General features: G+C 42.6%; 1 protein-coding gene across 2 annotated transcripts in view; it reads left to right on the top strand.

The window, feature by feature from the left end:
• LOC309341766 (glypican-5-like) overlaps positions 1-19,229 on the top strand; it is a 408,077-nt gene that overhangs the window by 132,666 nt on the left and 256,182 nt on the right. The gene's annotated exons all lie outside the window — the stretch shown is intronic.

Here is a 19,229-nt window from a genome sequence, read left to right as displayed (position 1 = left end):
TTCTGGCAAACCAGAGCAGCACACAGAAACGCCATTTACCTTCCCGCTATAAAGCGGTACCTATTTATCTACTTGCACTTTGACGTGCTTTCGAACTGCTAGGTTGGCAGGAGCTGGGACCGAACAACGAGCGCTCACCCTGTCGCGGGGATTCAAACCGCCGACCTTCTGATCGGCAAGTCCTAGGCTCTGTGGTTTAACCCACAACGCCACCCGCGTCCCACAGTAGTAGTCATTATAATTCCACAGAAAAAACTGGAGTTCAGTGAGATAATCAAGGAAGGCCTAGATTTGATTGATGGATCATATATATTTTTAATACCGCTTTTCATTTACAAAATACCACACACACACACACACACACACACACAATACACACACACAATACACACACATACACAAATATAAAATATATTTTACAATACTAAAAACACAAACATAATGGCAGACAAAAATATTAACCCCCTATAATCACATCCTAATGACCTCATGAACAATAGTTTAAGAAAAAGTCAACCATCAACAATAAAGTGAATAGTAAAATATCAAGTGACCACGAGCAGCAGGATATTAATCAATGAGCTGCATGTTAAGTGCATGACTATGTAATTGTTGAGCTCTCTCTTTTGCTTCTAGTGTTTCACTGTGGTGGAGAATGACAAATACAATAATATTTCTTCTAGCAATTAGTAGTAGCTTTTGTATATTAAATGTTAAGATATTTTGCATTTCCTTCAGTATATGTAAAAAGGTGCCTACAATGAGATATTGGTAATATAACATTCTTCATCCAAAGTTCACAGGGCAGTTTACAATATAAAATCATGCAATATACAAAGTTATTTATTTGCTAAATTGTTTTTATGGCAGATGAATAGCTAAAATGTGTGCTGACAGCTCTAATAGAAACTCATATTTAGCACCAGTCACTACTTTACTTAAAGTAGATCCCTTGGGTTGCATCCAAGGCGTTCTCCCATCAGCACAAGGGCTTCTCCTTGTGCAATGAAACTACAGTATTTTTCTCTCTCTTCTTCCTGTGCATCCTCTGTGCCCTTCCCAAATCTGCTCCAGACTGTTTTGGGAAACCCAGAACAGATTTGGGGTTTGTAAAGGGAGGAGAGAGGGGGGAAGTTCCATCACAGAAGCAGAAGCCCTTGCACTAACAGGACAAATTTGTTGAATTGTTGAATTTGTTGAATTTAATTCCAGAACTTTCCATTGGCACACTGAAGGATTGTTCCATGCGTGATTCACCTCCCCCTCCCCCCACCATTTAAGACATTTGCACAAAGTTTTTTAGGTTAAACACTTTCTTTTAATTCCAGCTATCAATATTTCAGAAACTCAGTTTTGGAAGTGAGAATAGCACTCAAAATAGAAAATGTACTTTTGCTCTTTGGAATATTTTTACCTGAGGAATAAGACTGTTCCAGTGCAATATTCATTTTTTTCCCCCACCATGCTCTTGTTGTTTTTAAAACCACATTGCCAATATATAATACATGAGCCCACAAACCGAAAAGCCCTATTTGAAAGATTGAAGTATAGGTCAGAAATTATAGGAGGCAGCTGGCTATTCTTACATGAAGCGCAGCATGACTGTCAACATAGCAACATGGCAACTGGACTCAAAATCTGGAAGGCTAATCTGGAAGAATGCAAAGAAAAATAAATCACATGGCTTTGGACAGGGTAATTTCATAGCATAACTTTGGTTATTCTGTTGGTTTGGGGTATGGAAAAGACTCAAAGGGATAGAGAAAGAAATTAAGATGGAAACTGCCGTTGGTCTACCTGGATGATATTTTACTATAGACAATATTCTACTATAGACTTGCAGCTGAAAGAACAACGATAGAAGTAAGAGAATCATAGAGTTGGAAGGGACCCCGAGGGTCATCTAGTCCAACCCCCTGCAATGCAAGAATCCTGCCCTGGGAGGACTCAAACCACGAACCTTCTGGTTAACAGCCAGACACAGTGACTTTTGCACCACCTGACATGTCAAATGTAACTATTTCCTAGTTCTGAGAAATACAGTATGTAGTATCTATACTACAGATACTACCAATATGTGTTTATTTAGTGTATTATTATCCTACCTTTCTTCCAAAGAAGTCACGGTATCATACATGGTTCTTCTGTATATGTGAGGCGGCCGCAGCTGAATGGTTGAGGCCATGGTCACTCAGCGTTCTTTGTGGCTGAGTGAGGATCTGAAGCTGGGTATCACAAATCCTAGTCTGGCACTCCAGCCGCCACACTATAATAGACTGAGATTTAATCTTATTTTAAAAGCCTCAGCCCCAACTGCAGCTGGCTCAAAGTTGGCCCACAAGGTGGGAACTAAAAATATTGCCTACATCTGATCTAATGGGTTAGGGGCGGATTGAGCCCCGAACAAATTTTAAATTATCCTAGTTAGCTTCAGTTAACTGTTAACTTTGATTCATGACACACAAAATGAAGTGTTCTCTCTCTCTCTCTCTCTCTCTCTCTCTCTCTCTCTCTCACACACACACACACACACACACACACACGGTTAAACTTTGGCATTCTCTGCCACCAGATGTGGCGTTGATCACCAACACAGATGAGTTTAAAACAAACTCACAGTTGAGAATGCTATCATTGGATATTGATGGCTATATTCTCCAGGGACATCAATTGTTCAGGAGCAACACTGTGCAAGTACTGTTCACCTCACAGCCTGCTGTGGGCTTCCCAGACCCTTCTGGTTGGCCATTGTAGGAATCCCAGTGCTGGAACAGATAGGTCTTGGGTTTGATCCTGTAGGGCACTTCTTAATATTCATAACTTAGTGCATTAGACCCAATGTTTATGTTATCTGTTGGACTCAGGGCTCACCCACTCATGTCCACTGCTGTACACAAAGATCCAAAGTCAGAATTTGATACAGCCCTCTGAATTAATATTTTAGAAAACCATTAGCCTGGAATAGCACAGATGATAGAGCGTGAGACTCGTAATCTCAGGGTCGTAAGTTCAAGCATTGCAGGGTGTTGGACTAGATGACCCTCTTGGTCCCTTTCAATTCTACAATTCTATAAATCTGCAATTCATTTCTAACCGAGGCTGCTTTGCCCCGATGAGTCAAAAGCTAAATTCAGCTCATGATGGTGGCTGCATCTAGCTAGCCAAGAAGTTTGTCACATTCTGAGAGCTCACAGGAGCAAGGAGAGGCAGCCTTTTTTCCTATGCCATGGCTTGGAGAGTATGCCTTGAACAGCTCATCACTGTGACCAAATAATTTTACAGCTTTTAGCTGGCAGAATCCAAGACATAATCTGTCTGGTTTTGAAAAAACTGGTACTCACAGAATAGAATAGCTGGTTTAACATTTAAGTTAAATTAAGAGATGAGCAGATCTGTCCATTTAAGCCATTTCCCCATGTCTTTACACATAATTCCCTTCTATTCAGTTTCAGCATTTTTTAAAAAAAGTATATTTTAAAATATATTATCTTTCAGAAGTATTTTAATTTATTTCCATTCCTGCTTCAGGAACTGTGTGCCTTTCTTCCATGAAATCCACTTTTGCAACCCACTGTGCACCTGGTGTAATTCAACAAGAAATATGGTAGTTATGGAAAACATCAAATAAAGAAAACAACCCAGGCTGGTAGCTTTCATTTACCCTGAGGCAGCTTTCATTAACAGCCGTGCTCACTTTTTAGGAAACGGTTAACATTTTTGAAATAGCTAGGCAAAGGCTATGCATTAACATAAAGAATTCCTTTTTTGCTAATTGAGAACTTGGCAGTGAATAATGGAAAGTTGGCTATTTTTACTTTGTTGGGGAAAAAGGTTAAGTAAAGCATTTACTGTACTTAGCAGAAGTGCTCACCACACTTGCAGGCAAAGGGGGGGAAAGGGGAGACGCGCTTTATGTTGAACTGCAGAAATATCTTTCCCATTGAAGTCAAGGGAGATTGTTTTAATACCTGCTTGTGGTATGTGTGAAAGGTTGCCATTAAGATATTAAACCACTCTTGGGCTCAGTGCATTTCTCTTTAGTGTGCCGTGCCATTTGTTCAATGACGCTGGCTTCTACCCAACTACTTCAGCTAATGTAGGTCCTCTACAGTCTGCAGCCTCAGCAATCACAGCCATTATTTTATGTTTCGTCGGCTAGAATCTTAATTTGTGTGTCCTACTGGAAGAAATCCCCAATGCTCTGTGGTGCCAGATAGGTTGACTTAGCTTGTTGACCCTTGCCATCGCTTTTTGAGACTTTTGCTTCTCTTCCTCTGTGCTATGGAGTTATAGTGTCTCACCTCGTTTTTTTATTCTGCGGCAGTACACACCTTAGTCCACCTTTTTTCATTTGTTCTATTGTTTTATTATCTTGCCCTTTCCCAAAGGCTCAGGAATGGATGACAATTCCCCCCCCCCCACTAAACTAATAAGACCATTTTCGCATTTCAAAGTGCATTTGAGCCCTTCTCATGTAAGCTGTGGCATGTGTAAAAATGTTGATAGTGTGGGAAATAATGTAAAAAAGAAAAACTAGTTCGTGTCTTCTGACCAGTTCGCATTATTGTTTGATTTAAGCACAAATCAAGGCAATATCTGAAGAACAAGAATCTCTCTATCACTCTCCACCCCCCTCCACCACAAACAACACCCACTATATAAAATATTTCCAGCTGCCTTTTAGTTGAATAGCAAGCTGCACTCCCATAAAGTGTGTGGAACGAGCAGCTGTTTGGGGTGGAGGGATCTGAGGACAGACAAACAAAGTATGAGACGAGGGAATGTAAGAAGCCTCAATCCCTTTAGACAAGTCATTGCAGTAGAAAGGAGAGAGGCATTCACTTTGAAATAGAAAATAGGGAGTCACAGGCCCAGAGGAAAGAGTGTAGCAAATGCTCAGGGTCTGGCTTCAGGTTTCTCTACCACCTAATAGGAGATGTTCTTGAAATGATTGCTTTAACCAGGCAAACAATGATAATCCAAAACAATCTTGGAATTCTGTGATGGGCTATGAAGAACAGGCAATGTTTTGGGGGCCATATGGCAGTAGCGGGTGAGGCCAGAGGTAAAATTAGGTGGGGCAACAGGGGAAACTCTTACCTTTCTACATTGCAGCCTCCTGAGAATCAGACATTTCTCCACACATCCCTCTCCATCCAGGCCTTATCACAGTTCAAGGATACATTCCAGCCAAGCAGAAGTTCTCAGAGAGGGCATGGAGCAGGAGAGTTGCCACCTGAGGAGAGTCTTGAGGGCCAAGTAGGGTAGCCTAGAGGGCTTTGTTGATCTTAAGGATGAAGCTATGGATGAAGCTGCTGTACCTTGGCTTGTACAAAGAAGGCTGTACGGGGTTACATTTTGGGAATACCAACAACTAGCTGGGATGTTCCATGCTAGTTCGGTCTTCAGGGATAACTTGTCTACAATGTCTGACAGTGGTCTGACCTCAAGATTATGAACACCTGAGTAAAGCATGGCAGATATGGGCATAGCTGTCAACCTTCCCTTTTTTTGGCGGGAAATTCCCTTATTCCAGCGCCGTTTCCTGATGCTTCCTGCTGCTATCCCGGATTGTTAGATATCCCGTAGACTGTCCCTGGGACAGGTGAGGATGCTGATCCCTTATTTTCGAGGCTGCTACTCCCTTATTTTCAAATCTGAACACTGACAGCTATGGATATGGGTCTAGCAAGAAAGACAGTTGTTGCCTTTCCTGATTCAGTCACGAGAGAGTGACTAGTTTCTAGGCAGAGGAACAAGGAAAGAATCAGCGAGAGTGTAGTTCATGGGACAGAGTTTGTGTCTGTAGATGGGCTTCCCTGCTCAGCCTCTAGTTCACTGGGCCGCCATTGGCAATTCATTGCTTCACTTCAGTCTATAATAACAATGATTTAGCTCACAGAGTTCGAATGAAGATTGACAGGTATTTTACAGGTTAAAACCACTAGAGACGGGATTAAGAAGGAAAGCAAAGTAGGAGCTGAATGGGCAGAATGAACACAGTACTTGTGGCGCCCACTGTAGGAATTCCAGTGATCCACTTTTTCCAAAACAGCAGAACCTCCCTAGATATAGATGCTATGTTATCATTCCTTGGCATTTCTTTTGCTTTGCTTTTCAAGTGGTAAATTTACTGCTGTTAACATTTTTGTGTTGACAGACTTGGAGACAAGTTTTCCAGCCTAGCTGATGGTCACGAAACACTGACTCCAAATAACAGCATTGTTTGTTTGCTTCCTTAAATCCTGCATAAGCAAGTTTATATATAGACGGCATTACTTCTGTTTTAATGGAGTCATTAGTTCTTCCACCCATCCAAATTGAATGTTCTCAGAAAGGATATCAGACCCATTTCTTTACAGCTGTAATCCCAGAATTCTTTGTGGTTGACATAATTATGTCATCAGCCTCAGCAATCTAGCTGCTCTATTCCCAGTAGATGTATAAACATTCTTCAGCATTGGACAGAGTCAGTTGTAAAGCTTTTGAACTGTGTAGAGCAAAACTAAAAGGAGATGGCCGTGGAGGAGAGCGAGTGGTAGCTCCACTTAAGAGTATTCTGCTCCTGAGTCAAGCTAGCATGCAGTCTCTCTCAGTGACTTTGCCTATACACCTTAAATCCATGCTGGTTCACTCCAGGTCCTGCTTAGAGACTACATTTACACGGAATAAAAATAAATTGGATTAAAGGGGGGGGGGGAGTCTCCAACAGCTCATCAGGCCTAACTCAAACTCCCCAAAGTTAGCTCAATATCATTCAAAGGTATCATTCAGAGGGTATTCTTGATGATCTCGGCCCTGGATTTTAGGAGATTGTGACAGGACACATAGAAGCATTTGATCTCTATTGCATGTTAATCTTAAAACTTTTGGGGCTTTAAAGTCAAAACTTTCAATTCTGCATGGAAGACAAGGGAGCTTACAGATGCTGGAACACTGATGTAATATTCTCCATCTGGTTTTATTTTTTTATTTTTTGATTGTTCTCTTCCCTGTCTAGGGAGGGAAGAAGAGTCCATTTTAAATGGAATTATACATGGAATTTGACAGTTCTAATTGAACTGAGCTTCGCTCGCACTTGAGTTTTTTAAATTAAACACTCACTTATGTCTGAGGCAATCATGCACTGTCATCAAAATTATACACGTGTAAATTATATGTATAATTGGTGTAAAAGAATCAAGACATGTTCTGTCCTATCTGCATCATAATCTTCTTTCCATGTACATAAAAATGCAAGGCTGTCATCACTCCTGGATGATTTGCAGTGCCACATCACAATCCCAGAACTGCATAAAGTAAGGGTGAGGTAGGGGAGAGAAAACGGAGAAACGTTTATGGCATGGGAGTAAGAAGAGAGAAACACTGAGAGGGGGAAAGTAGTGTTTTAAAACAATAGCAGACGTAAAGTAGGGATGGAAGTAACTGAGAGGAAACCAATTGCAGACCTTTGAGTAAAGTACCGTCATACAATGGGATGTTTATTTCTCTCACACAAAGCAGATGAATAATAGAATTGCATTTATTTTATCATGTTACAGATAGGTAGCCGTGTTGGTCTGCCATAGTCAAAACAAAACAAATTCCTTCCAGTAGCACCTTAAAGACCAACTAAGTCAGTTCTTGGTATGAGTTTTCGTGTGCATGCACACTTCTTCAGATACACATCTGAAGAAGTGTGCATGCACACGAAAGCTCATACCAAGAACTGACTTAGTTGGTCTTTAAGGTGCTACTGGAAGGAATTTGTTTTTATTTTATCATGGTATTTCTAAAATGCTAGAATGGTTGTCACTGGTCAGAATTAGGGATGTGCATTAGATTGGGTCAGCTTGCTGTGGCTGGGTGGGGCTGTCCTAGTCAGAACATCTGAGTCTCAATAAGAAACTCATGATAATAATAATAATAATAATAATAATAATAATAATAATAATAATAATAATAATTTTTTATTATTTGTACCCCGCCCATCTGGCTGGGTTTCCCCCGCCACTCTGGGCGGCTTCCAACAAAGATGAAAAATACACTAAAATGTCACATATTAAAAACTTCCCTGAACAGGGCTGCCTTCAGATGTCTTCTGAATGTCAGGTAGTTGTTTATTGCTTTGACATCTGATGGGAGGGCGTTCCACAGGGCGGGTGCCACTACCGAGAAGGCCCTCTGCCTGGTTCCCTGTAACTTGGCCTCTCGCAGTGAGGGAACCGCCAGAAGGCCCTCGGAGCTGGACCTCAGTGTCCGGGCAGAACAATGGGGGAGGAGACACTCCTTCAGATATACTGGACCGAGGCCATTTAGGGCTTTAAAGGTCAGCACCAACACTTTGAATTGTGCTCGGAAACGTACTGGAAGCCAATGTAGGTCTTTCAAGACCAGTGTTATATGGTCTTGGCGGCCGCTCCCAGTCACCAGTCTAGCTGCCGCATTCTGGATTAGTTGTATTCTCCGGGTCACCTTCAAAGGTAGCCCCACGTAGAGCGCATTGCAATAGTCCAAGCGGGAGATAACCGGAGCATGCACCACTCTGGCGAGACAGTCTGCAGGCAGATAGGGTCTCAGCCTACGTACCAGATGGAGCTGGTAAACAGCTGCCCTGGATACAGATTTGACCTGTGCCTCCATGGACAGCTGTGAGTCCAAAATGACTCCCAGGCTGCGCACCTGGTCCTTCAGGGGTACAGTTACCCCATTCAGGACCAGGGAATCCTCCACACCTGCCTGCCTCCTGTCCCCCCAAAACAGTACTTCTGTCTTGTCAGGATTCAACCTCAATCTGTTAGCCGCCATCCATCCTCCAACCGCCTCCAGACACTCACACAGGACCTTCACCGCCTTCACTGGTTCTGATTTAAAAGAGAGGTAGAGCTGGGTATCATCCGCATACTGATGAACACCCAGCCCAAACCCCCTGATGATCTCTCCCAGTGGCTTCATATAGATATTAAAAAGCATGGGGGAGAGGACAGAACCCTGAGGCACCCCACAAGTGAGAGCCCAGGGGTCTGAACACTCATCCCCCACCACCACTTTCTGAACACGGCCCAGGAGGAAGGAGCGGAACCACTGTATGACAGTGCCCCCAGCTCCCAGCCCCTCAAAACGGTTCAGAAGGATGTTATGGTCGATGGTATCAAACGCCGCTGAGAGATCCAGCAGAACTAGGAAACAGCTCTCACCTTTGTCCCTAGCCCGCCGGAGATCATCAACCAGTGCAATCAAGGCAGTTTCAGTCCCGTGATGAGGCCTGAATCCCGACTGGAAGGGATCCAAATGGTCCGCTTCTTCCAGGCGTGCCTGGAGTTGTTCAGCAACCAGTCGCTCAATCACCTTGCCCAAGAATGGAAGATTTGAGACTGGGCGATAGTTGGCCATCGTGGCCGCATCTAAAGATGGTTTTTTAAGAAGCGGTTTAATAACCGCCTCTTTCAGCGGGTCTGGGAAGGCTCCCTCACAGAGGGAAGCATTCACCACCCCACGAAGCCCATCGCCCAGTCCTTCCCGGCTAGCTTTTATAAGCCAGGATGGGCAAGGATCCAGGAGACAGGTGGTTGGCTTCACTCGTCCAAGCAGCCTGTCCACATCCTCGGAGGTAACAGATTGGAATTGATCCCACACAACTTGACTAGACAGGACTCTAGCACTCTCCCGCCCTGGCCCTGCTCCCACGGTGGAGTCTACTTCTTCCCGAATCTGAGCGATTTTATCTGCAAAAAACTTTGCGAAATCATTGCAGGAGATCATGTGGCCCGTACTGGGCCCCGATGTCGCAGGTGGTTCCGCTAAATTGTGAACCACCTGAAAAAGTCTCCTGCTGCTGTTTTCTGCAGATGCAATAGAGGCGGCGAAGAAAGTCTTCTTCGCCGTCGCTATCGCCACTTGGTAGGCTCAACGTTGAGCTCTAACCTGTGTCCGGTCAGATTTGGAATGAGTTATCCGCCACCGGCGCTCTAGCCGTTTCAACGATTGTTTCATTGCCCTCAGATCCGTGGAAAACCACGGGGCTGTCCGGGCTCCATGCAATCGGAGAGGGCGCTTCGGAGCCAAACGGTCAATAGCCCTGGATAACTCCACATTCCAGCGGGCCACCAGGGAATCAGCTGAAAGGCCATCAACTTGGGGTAAAACATCCCCTACCACTCTCTGGAAACAATTTGGATCCATTAAGTGGCGGGGGCGGACCATCCGAATCGGTCCCACCTCCCTGCAGAGGGGATGGGTCGCAGAGAAGTCCAGTTGCACCAGGAAGTGATCTGACCATGGCACTTCTTTCGTTTCGCTTTTACTTAGTGTCATGAAGGTCCAATACATTTGCTCCAATAAAAGGTGATGTTTCACTGCCTCTGAACTTGCCGGACCTCAGTGGGGCAAAGCTTTGTAGGCAATCAGATGTCAGGACCTTGGAATCTGGTGAGAAGGAGGTGTGTAGCTCAAAGTCAAGCTCTAGAGCAGCAAAACAGGATCACTGGGGCCAGTTAAAGGTGTGTAGTCAAAGTAAGGCAGAAGTCTATATTCAAGGCCGCAACAAAAGGGCAGGAGATCCAGAAGCAGGTATGTAGTCTAAGGCAGCCCAAAGTGAACATCTAAAGCAGTGGTCAAGGAAAAGGACCAGGCTAGAGAAAGTCTTCATGCTAGAGCCTCAGGAGGTCAGGTAGACTCGGTTTCAAGGAACACAAAGTCCTTCTGGTTCCAGCCGGAAATAAGTTAATTCATCTACTTATCTGCATAACATCACCTGACTCTCCACACCTATCAAGATACACTTGGCCCTATAATGCCCTTAAGGGAAAGTCAGTTTATTAGTCCAAGCAACTTGTCTTGGACATGAGGACTTTTGCCTCTTTTTCCTAATGGCTGCCTTGGATCATGACCCTAGTTGCCTTTGATTTCACTTCTGCTTCCGCCCTCTTCAACCCTCCACTGCCATGTACTTTTCTGCCGGGGGAATGGCCTCTGGCCTTTTGCTTCGTATTTGCCTGACTACCAGTCCATCTCTTGCCTCTGGCCCCATGCTCCTTCTCTCCCATACTTTCCAAAGAGACATTTGGCTAACTTACAGGCTTCAGACGGGATGGTGGGGAGCCATTCCTAGAGATGGGAAAATACTGGAAAGGGATCCTAAATTTCCTTTGTGCATTTTGTTGAATTCTCACAGAATAACGAAATTGCATTTTTGAGGCTTTCATTTAGGTTGTGGCTTCTTAACATAATGTATTTTAGCTGCAATAATGTTTGTAACGTGTTTTCCTGAACCTTTAAATGAGCTGATTTGTAAAAACTTTGCATCAGCTTCCCCCCCCCCCATTTTATGAACTTTTCACTTATCCAGTTAGGGACCAAAATTAGTGATTCAAATGGTCTGCTAAGTTTCAGAAGTAGTTGTTCAAGATATGTCAAAATTCAGAACGTTTCAGCATATTAAAGATTCATCAGAATGATTTCCCCACTAATTTAAGACAATGCTTTTAATCATCTAAATGAACTGTCACTAAAACTGACTAGGATTTCTGACATTAAACATAATATTCTGTATATTCATTTGATTTGGGGTTATTGATGTTAAGGATATGTGTACCTAACCATCGCTTTAAGACATTCAGAAATCACTCTGAGGGAAACTGACTGGGATTACACTCACTATCTTGGACGAAAGATTGGCAAATCATTATATTCATGGGGAATGAGGTTATCAATGGCTGCTAGCCATGGTGGCTGTGCTCTGCCTCCACTGTTGGAGCCTGTAATGTTCCTGAATATCAGCTGCTCAACGCCACTGGAGGGTAGAGTGCTCTTGGGCTTGCATTTGGCTTCCTGGTTTCCCACAGACATCTGGTTGGCTACTGTGGGAACAGGATGCTAAACTAGGTGGGCCATTGGCCTGATCTAGTAGTCTCTTCTTAGGTTCTTCTTTCCACTCTATGTCACTTTTGCACATGTTACATGCATTCTGTCCATTTTCACACTCTGTCTCCCAATGTGTTAAATCCTCACGACTGCAGAAAAGCGCTCTTTAAGTATATATGATTAACATACTTTCTGTCAAAATACACTTTTCAAAGTGTCTTTTGATTTATTTATATGTTTGGGAAGATACGATCTGTGCATTAGTCTGGGAGGTAAGGATGACCTCACTTAGAATTGCAAAGATAAAGTTCTTCAAGCATCCCTATCTCTTGCCCAGCTCATAACTTCCATATGTTCTAGAGGTGTGCTGAAATGGCCCATCAAAACCCACCCAATTTGAAAGAATTTGGTGTGTGTGTGACTTTTCATTACATTTCTCCAGGAGGAGTAGAAATTCTCCCAACAGTTTCTCAGGGCTGGGGCTCACTATTAGGAATGACAGTTGCTCTTTCTTTCTTTCCTAAGCCCCCAACATCCCCACCCACAAGTGGCTGAAACTGTGTTGGCGGACTGGCCACAATTTCCCACAATCCTCTAGTTGGGAAATGGCAGCTGCCGCCGCCACTCTCCCAAAAGTTGGACAATATTTGGAGAAGAATTTGCAAAGTAGCATTTTCTATGGTGAGGTGAGAAAAATCTAAGTAATAGTCTCAGAAAATTGTCTTCCAGCTAATTTTAGCTCCGCTCTAATTAGTCCAGGCAAAGATCTGAATAGAGACTATACTCATACCAGTTGTCTGGTGTATATGCAGAAGTTATAGCCATATATAGGAGACCCTGCAAAAAACAAAGTCCTCAGTGATCCTTACAGGCGCCACACATGATATGCTTATATAGTTGAATGTATCTCGGCCCTGACTCCGCCTTCAGTTAAATTCATAAAGTCTGAGAGCAGGGCATTCCAATTCCCTCCCTCCATGAATTCACTGAAAGACTAGCCTCCAAGAAAGTCCCATTATCCCTTCAAGATTTCCATGTTCATTTGCTCAGAGGCTTCATTATAGCTTGGCTCTGCCGATCAGCTCTGGACAGAAAGTAAATTACACCCTTGCAGAGTGGGATTAAGATGACTTTGCGAGAATGAAAGCCAAGCCATAAGTATTGATCTTGACAAATATACAAAATAAAAATTAATTGCACTGGAGACGTCTGCTATACTTTGGCATCTGACGGGCTAGCAATTCAAAATTATCAATAATATATTGCATCCAATTACAGCAGGGAGAAATAATATAGTAGATGGACTTTTCAGTCATTTTATTAAAATATGTTAATTTTAAGAAGTGGTATGAATAGTAATTCTTTGCTTGGATTTCTTGAAGCTTAAGGAGATACAGTACTCAAAATTAAGTAAGATATTAAGTAAGATAGATGATATTTATTATGGCAATGCAGAGTGTCTTTTTTAATGAAATATTATACTATTATAAATCAGTGCATTTTTCTTTATAAAAACTCAGCTGCTGGTATTCATATCTTGATAAAAGTGTCATGGGTGCCAGCACAAAATGGCTACCATGGAAAGAAAAGAAAGACTACCATCACACACAAAAAGCACAGATGATAATATTTCTCCCTATCTTTATCCTCTAATATTCTTCATACCTGACAGTAGCGTTAGCAGACAGCAGAAGAGGACTGTGGGAATCAAGTCAAAACCACAACAAGGCCTTCTTCCAGGTCCTACCATTGCCACCAATGAAGATAACTGGATGTGAGAACAAAATGCTTGCATAACCAAATGAATGTAGGGATAGTCAGGATTAGGAGGCCTGGTGCAGTTTTGTGAGTCAGCAGGAGCAATCTCACCTCTGTCATGATTCTGAACTCCTTATGTCAGGGATGTGGACCTTTTGTTCTTCCAGGTGGCATTGGGTCATTACTATCAGTCCTGATACACAACATCTGGAGAAGAAGAGGTCCCATCCCTTTTCTAGGTTCTTCTTTCCTTTCCCTTTCAAAGGAGCTGCTTCAGAAGGTTGCCTTCTTTTGAGGTGTGCCAAGAAATGTTGGTTAGGCATCTATCAGCATTTTTAAAAAAGTATACGTCAACAATCCTAAATAGGGGAAGCCAGCATAAATTATTCCAGTTTAAGTTAAGATAGCGTAAATAACTCCAGATACAAACTCCATTCAGGAGGAGGGTTACAGCTGTCTGAACCAGCCTAAGCCTGGCTGAAGGAAAACAAGCCTTTAGAATAAATGTTTCACCACCCTTTTTGCTGCCTTAACTTACACTGGGTTGCTGGGTCACGTGACTGAGCTGAATGGGCTTGAGACCCAGCCTAAGTCCTAAGCTTGAGCTTGACAAATGTAGATATCCACCAAACCTGTCTGAGACTGATCAGTAGTTTAGCTTTATTTATTTAGCACAGAGGTAGGTAACCTGTGGGATTCCAGGTGTTGTTCAGCTCTATCTCCCATCAGCCACCGTGGCCATTATGACAATTAATTAGGATAATAAGAGTTGTGGTCCAGCAATGTCTGAAGAGCTACAGGTTAGTCACCCCCTTTTTAGCACTTAAAGATGCATGGGCATCTACACAACAACCCTATGATATAGATTTGGTTAACATTTATTTGCCCAAGACCACCAAAAAATGGTTTATGCCAGTGGTGTCCAAACTTTTTTCAAAGAGGGCCAGATTTGATGAAGTGAAGGGTCGTGAGGGCCGACCAAAGGATTGAAGTTGTTGAGGGTTTTTTTTAGGATTTTACCCCTGCCACAGGGGCCGGATTAGGCCCCCGGAAACAGACTTTGGACATGCCTGGTTTATGACTGAGCAAGGATTTAAGCAGGCTTTCCTCCATGTGAATCAAGGACCCTGTCCACTGCCCTGCACATCTTTCCCAGAAGCAAGGTAATCTGAGTTTTTCAGAGTCTCAATTCTGACTAGGATGGTAATTCAGGTGGTTTCTTGAGAGCACCTAGAATCGAAGATGCAATTCCAAGAGCAAAATTGCATTGTCAGTTGCTACATCCTGAGGTGAATAGCTCGAGAACTTGGAAATTTCAGACAGGTCATACAACCTTAAACTAATGTGCAGCAAATCTTCCAAATCTGAAACGGAAATAGCCACCCTGTGAAGAACGTAACTTTGTTTAGAGTGAATTTACAGTACTTGCCAGCTGGTAATGAACAGCTTTATTAAGTGGGCCGAACAGCGTTGTAAAGTACTCCTGGACACTTTGGGAGAACGCTGAGAACAAAGCTTAGTCGCTTCTTTCCCCGAACCTCACACAGTTCAGATAATCACCATGTGCTGTCAGCAAGTAGTGTAGTAGCCAATCACTCTTGAGGTGCTACAAATAAAATAGTGCAATCCATCATGAATTTGCAGCTAGAGAAAATAAAAGTTTTAATGAATTATATGCTAGCAATGGAACTCCAACATGCATTCTCCTTGGAGTGTTTCAGTTGCATTCTTTGGCCATGTGCCATTTTTTCCCTTGGCCAGCCCTGCGCTGAGAAAATCCAGGGATGTTGGTCGAAGGCTTGCTGCAGGGCCAGTCCATTAAAGATACTTTTCCTCCTGCTGATGGGGATTCCCAGCATGCACTGGAAATCGTCTTGGCTGGTAAACTATTACAGTACCTTCTGGCTCCATTCAGGACACAGGAAGCAGTGTTGCCCTTGGACCTTAAGTCACTTGATTGTCAAAATAAATATTCCCCAAAACAAAAAGGCCTATATCACATGGGTGGCTGAGTGCTTCCTTCCTGGTGCTCTTACCTGATGATTTAGCACCAGGATTCCCAGGAACATGTAGTGCACTGTCCACCCCACCCCAAATCCCTTTCCAGCCTGCCAAGTGGCAAACGAAATGCAAACAGAAAGTTTAGAGTATCTAATGGATTCTGCATAGGGGATTTTTGCTGTGGCTGGCTATAGTGTCTCCCAGCTGCTGCATAATTATGTCTGAATAAATTTTTATCTGATGTTTAAAAGTGTTTTGATTCTATTTAGAGAATGTATTTTGTGTCGTTAATTAGTTTTCTGTTGATTTTACATTATAACCAATGCTGGGCTTGTTTACAATGAATGGTGGGCTCAAAAATAGAAGGAAATTAATATAAATAACACACACCAGTGTTTGTTCTACTTGGAGTAGACCCATTGAAGTCAACGGACCATTGTTTTTAGTAGGTCTACTCTGAGTATGGCCTAGTTGGCTGTAAGCCAGTGAATTTCAGTTGGCGCTTCTGTCTGTTGCAGCAAATTGTTGGTCTCATAAATTAACAAGGCATCAAACAATGAATTTAGAGTGTTGCTGGGTTAGGGTCCAGTCCCTGATGAAAAATGCAGCCCCAGCATATTGGCAGCTAGACTGCTTGTTATTCATTGTAAGGCGCCTAGCTATGGGAGTGTTAGATGTTTGACAGCATTGAATAGATTCTAGTCAGCCATACAAACTACCTCCAGTCAAGTGGAAAAGACCATAAAATTGTTTTAGCAACAGCTAATTCTCTTGCTGCTTTTGGACCTTCTTAACTCCTTGGTTGCCAATGTTTATATTTGCTGCTCAATATACCAAATATGTTGTTGCTTATATTGTGGAGCACACTTAAATGAACTTGTCAAATGAAGCGAAACTGGTTTTAAAGCTGACCTCCCCGAATGATATCTCTGTCGGTTCAGTCTCCCTTATTCTGTGCTTCTAGCACGGTGGTAACCAGCACTGATTCCTCCACATGTTTTGGACTACAACTCCCATCATCCTCGGTCAATGGCTTGAGGATGGGGCTGAAAGGAGCTATATTCCAAAACATCTGGAAGGCATCATGTTCACCTCCTCCATTCTAGCACCAATGTAACGTGGAGTAATTTTTGTGTGTATGAGGAGTGTGTGCTCGTTTTAGAACTAAATCGGAAACTAAACGAATGAGCCTAATTCATTTCAGTTTGCTACTTGCCATGGGAATGTCAAACGCAAGGGTCAGCAACCTTTTTCAGCCATGGGCCAGTTCACCGTCCCTCAGACCATGTGGTGGGCCGGACTATATTTTTTTGGGGGGGGGGAAGAATGAATTCCTATGCCCCACAAATAACCCAGAGATGCATTTTAAATAAAAACACACATTCTACTCATGTAAAAACTCGCTGATTCCCAGACCATCCACAGGCCGGATTGAGAAGGCGATTGGGCCGCATCTGGCCCACGGGCCTTAGGTTGCCTACTCCTGGTCAAACGGCTTCCAATGTAGCAAATTGTTACAATCAAGATCCCATCTTCTCTCATCCGAAGGAAACAACTTTGTAGCGCTGCCCCTGGAACCTCTCACCAGTTGGGAAGCAAGAAACGCATAACACTATGTTATTCTGGATATCATAGGCAGATAATAGAAGTGGAGATAATTGAAGAAAGCGATTTGTCTCCTTCATTATGCAGATACCGTCTTGTCGTTTAAAAACCATTGATAGGTTTCTAAAGCAAGTCATTTCTGTTTCTGCTGCGTCCTGTGTAGCTTTAAACATTTTGAGAAGTGGTCTCCTGGCACTTCCCTGGAGAAGCTATTATGCAAGATAATAGAGTTCTCTGTCACTCTTGATAAAGCTTTCTGTACATGAACCATCTTCTGCACCCCGTATTTGTTCTCTTATTATCTCTGCTTATCTTTTCCCATCTGACCTCTTTCACCTGCCTCTTCAACCTTTCACCGTAGCTGCTGACAATTCCATCACCTCATCACCTCCTCTCTGTCACCTCCTTGTTTTCTGATTACATCCAGAGTGTGTGACAAACCCTGTATAACATCCCTATAACACCCATATTTTATAGCCACTGCTGTTTAAGGATATCTTTGGCCTGGAATTACTCAGCTCCTGGGCCTGTCCTAGGGGTGGGAAAAATTAGGTTTGGTTCATGCTCCTGCTCCTCCTCCTGCTTGTACTAATTTATTACGTAGTGCAATTAACACACAATGTTAAAAACAGTGTGAAACAACTTACAATCACAAAAATAGTGTGGGTCCTAAAAATATACATCTCAAGTTTCAAAAGCCAGCATTCATTGAAAACTGCATAACGAAGTTACCAGATGCATCTCTGTGAGGAGGGAATTTACAGTGCTCTGGCAGAGCTGCTTTTAATTTATGGGAAAAAATAAAGTACAATGCTGGAGATTGGGCTTCCTTTGATGGAAATGCAGAGTTAATTCACTTCACCAGAATACAGCCCACTTCTAAAACCTCTGTTGTCTATAGACTCAAGGTGTTGGAAGCACAAATGGACCCATGCCATTGCCAATTTTCATTGTGTATGTGTTTCTTTTTCCTACCTTGTTGTGGTGCCATTTGCAGTCACACAGGAAGTATGACTATTGGAATTGTGAGCCACTCACAGTTTCTCGATGTTGTGTAATATATGAAGCCTCTTAAATGGCAGAGGTCCATTTAAATCCCTTATCAGCCACCACTATATATAGGGAGAAAGTGCAGTAAATCTGTCCTCAAGTTGCGTGGATAATGTCAGCTCAAGGTTTAGCTTTCATCTTGTTTCAGATCTTAAGGGCAGGGAGCTATGATTGGGAATCTCAATCGAAACAGTCTATGAATAGACAACAAAATGTATTTGTTCACACAAAGAATTTCAAACATGCTTCATGGTCTATCAAGAAGCTTTAGAAAGATACAGATCAATAATGAAACTACCCCAAACCCTTAGACAATTTTGAAGTACTTTTCTATATATATTTTTAATTCATTTGAGTTTCAAGCTACTATCTGCAATGTTCTCCATGAAAAACATTTTTTGTAACTTATGTACATTTCAAGCTGTGACTATCCAATTTCTGAGTCAGAAATTCTTCCTATTCTCTTCAGTATTTGTATAGAGTTCAAACAAAACTATATAATGGTTTCTGACTTGTTCCAAGTGCACAAAGAAGAGCAGGGGATATAGGAAAAATATCACTAGAGGTGCCAGTTATTTTTGTTCCTCTGCCACAGTGAGTTTTTTTCTAAATGTTCTTCCTGATTTGAATTCTGCTGTTCTATATTTGTACAGCCTTTTAAAGGTCTACCTAGAAAAACTCAGATTTTATCACATTTGTAGTGCAGCAATTAGTTTTCAATCATGACTTTAACACTTATTAATTAGTTGTGTCCTTTAGTCCTAAATTAGCACTTTACTGAGCGGGAGTATCCTATGGCTGTGTACCTATCATACATTGAAAACACATGCAAAACACATCCCTTCCCAGCAAGAATCCTGAGAATTGTAGTCTGTTAAGGTGCCAAGAACTTTATCTCTGCAAGTGGGAAATTACAGTTTCCAGGATTCTTGGGGCGAGGGGGTTACTTTAAATGTATGCTGTGTACACAGCCC

This window comes from Podarcis erhardii (genome assembly GCF_964252035.2).
Source record: "Podarcis erhardii genome assembly, chromosome: 5".
NCBI classification, from domain to species: domain Eukaryota; kingdom Metazoa; phylum Chordata; class Lepidosauria; order Squamata; family Lacertidae; genus Podarcis; species Podarcis erhardii.
This window is presented reverse-complemented; position numbering and strand designations above follow the sequence as displayed.